The sequence below is a fragment of the Chanodichthys erythropterus genome, chromosome 10, assembly GCF_024489055.1.
Source record: "Chanodichthys erythropterus isolate Z2021 chromosome 10, ASM2448905v1, whole genome shotgun sequence".
NCBI classification, from domain to species: domain Eukaryota; kingdom Metazoa; phylum Chordata; class Actinopteri; order Cypriniformes; family Xenocyprididae; genus Chanodichthys; species Chanodichthys erythropterus.
This window is the reverse complement of record NC_090230.1, coordinates 1,368,914-1,371,738: the sequence shown is the minus strand read 5'-3', so window position 1 is coordinate 1,371,738 and position 2,825 is coordinate 1,368,914.

Genomic DNA, 2,825 nt, shown 5'->3' with positions numbered 1-2,825 from the left:
TTCACCAGGAACAATCTTAAGTTTATCAAATATTGAAATTAAAAATCCTATATAATGTTTGTTATATTTATGTGAGTTCATTATGAACTGTTGTTTTTTACTATTACTGTGCTAATTATGTTTATTTATTTTTTTAATGTAGTTCTTGCCTTGAAAATAGCCATAGATGCTGATATGGCAATAAAAATAATCAAGAAAAAAAAACAAAAAAAAAACAGCCAGAACTGGGAACACTTCCTATAACACCAGATGTTCTCGTTACATCAGAAGAAGAATGGCATCTATGCTAATACTAGTCTCTCTGTTTATCCCGAGGTTTACCGTAGTCAGTCGTATCTGGGCCGTATCCAGATGAGATTGAAGACCTGCGCCTAGACACGACAACAGCGCAGCCCTGAAGTGTCAGCAGAGATTATGTCAGCTAGATCATCCACTGAAGGCCTTACCGACACGACAACCAGTGGCACAGATTCCCAACAAACCGTCCCATACCAGCCTGATGAATACGATCTTCAACTAGATGGAACTGGATTAAATATTTTGACTGTTGCAATCCCAATCTGGCTTATGACCTGTAATGCTGTCCGAATCATAATTGCACTGTTTGCTGTTGGCCAGAGGAGAACTGGCCCCCTTGACTGAGCCTGGCTTCTCCCAGGATTTTTTTTTTTCTCTATTTTTATCACCTGTTTGTCACCTGATGTCACCTGTTGGAGTTTGGGTTCCTTGCTGCTGTTGCCTTTGGCTTGCTTAGTTGGGGACACATGATATTCAACAATGTTTTTGATGCCTGCATTGACACCATTGTATGCGAATTGAACTGAGCTGGTCAATGGCATCGCTTTTTTCTCCAATGCTGATATATAGAAAATTAACTAAAATAACTACTGATATTTACAATTTGGAATGAATCAATACTGAATTTCCTTAAGATGGACAATGACACCATCTTCTTTAAGAGCTGCCATGCAGCCAAAATTATTTACCTGTTACCATTGTAAAGCTGCTTTGACACAATCTGCATTGTAAAAAGCACTATAAAAATAAAGGTGACTTGACTTGACTAATGATTTTCCTTGCAAGACTCAAGATGTGCCATCCCCAAACCCATTTGTCTTGTTAGAGTAAAGTTGACATAATTGTTTATTGGGACCATCACTTAAAAGCATTCTTTGTCTTATATGTGAAAGAGTCAGTTTCTCAGACTGAATGGTGTCCCAAATGACAGATCACTTATTTTATGGTCCTAAATTGTTGATTCAGACTCTGTGGAATTATGCATTTTGGTCAGTTTTAGTGACCAAGTCTGCTCTGTCTTGTCTGATTCGCTTTCAGTTCCTACACTCTGCTTCTTACTTCACTATCGACAATAGTCAATGGATCTTTTTTGTCCATGAAATTTCAATTAAATTTAGATGTGACCACAACAAACATGCATGTAGGTATATATTTGAATATACCTAGTGGATAAGCCCACTTTGGTGTCTGAACAAATAAAAAAGGCTTGACATTCACTGTTCAAAGGATTCCATTATCCACAGCATAGTTATTCTAAACTGTATATTACAAAAGTTAATACACAAAATAAAAACTTAAAAAATAAATAAATAAATAAATCTCAAGAGGTGTGTCTTAATCAGTTTGGAAGGAAAGGAGATGCAAGGATATAATTGCAAGCAAGTCAAGTCACCTTTATTTATATAGCATTTTATACAATACAGATTTTTTCAAAGCAAACAAGAAACTAAATGCAAACATTAAGATGATAAAACTCCAACAGGGAAACAGTGTGCACTGTACTTACAGGAACATTATAAATACACCATTTCTAATTAAACTTATCTCGTTTTATGCCTCATTCTTTTAACATCTAAAGATCGCAGGTAAGAGTTGAGAACAAAACTGTCCTGAATATAACAAAATGTTGAAATAAACTTAGACTTTAATAGGCCTAATCAGTAAAATAATAAACAATCAAAGAAACCTATCAAAATCCAAGTTCTTTGATTGATAGATAAGAAAACCAATATGGACAGCACCCCCATGTCATTATATGACTTCTTTATTTTTCCAGGAAGTCAGTACAGTTACAATTCTTTACAGATTCACACACCAGTTTTTGTCAACTGTTTGTTTTGACTTCTTATATATCAATTTATAAACTGATTTTCGGCGGGTGAACTGAAGGCTCACGGTGTTAATGATTTTGTGCTGATCGTCACAAGACTGTGAGGCATGTGATATTGATCAGATTATTGAAAACACCCAGCATTGTGCTGCATTGTGCCATTTTTGTTTTTCCTCCAGGGGGCGCTTACCGGCTCAGGAAGCCGACTCCCCATTGAGCCGCATTGAAAATCTCTTAAGGATTTTTGTCCTGTGTGAAACATTTTAACGTGACCACAATATAACTGTTTTAATATTTTAATATTAGTAACTGATTTCTGGCCCACAAATTACAATCCGCCCCATCAATAAAAAATTATTGTTCGCTACACTCTACACTCAAACAACTGTGATTGGTTCACACTAACCAGCGCTGAAAAAAGTAACAGCTTTTCCGTGACCAAGCTATGGTCTACTTGTTGCTTCAGCAGTGTTGTAAACAATTTATTATTTCATAAATAATGACACCGAGAAATTTAAATAGCGGATGAATTGAAAACACACAGTTAGTAGTTAAAATAGCTTAGTCGATATTTAGACCCATCGTACCGGGCCAATTGGAAACAGCTTCCGGGCTGCTAAACCCCACCTATTTTTAATACCCGTGGCATGCGAATTGTTATTCTATCACTTATTCTGTTTATGCAACTCTTCCGTGA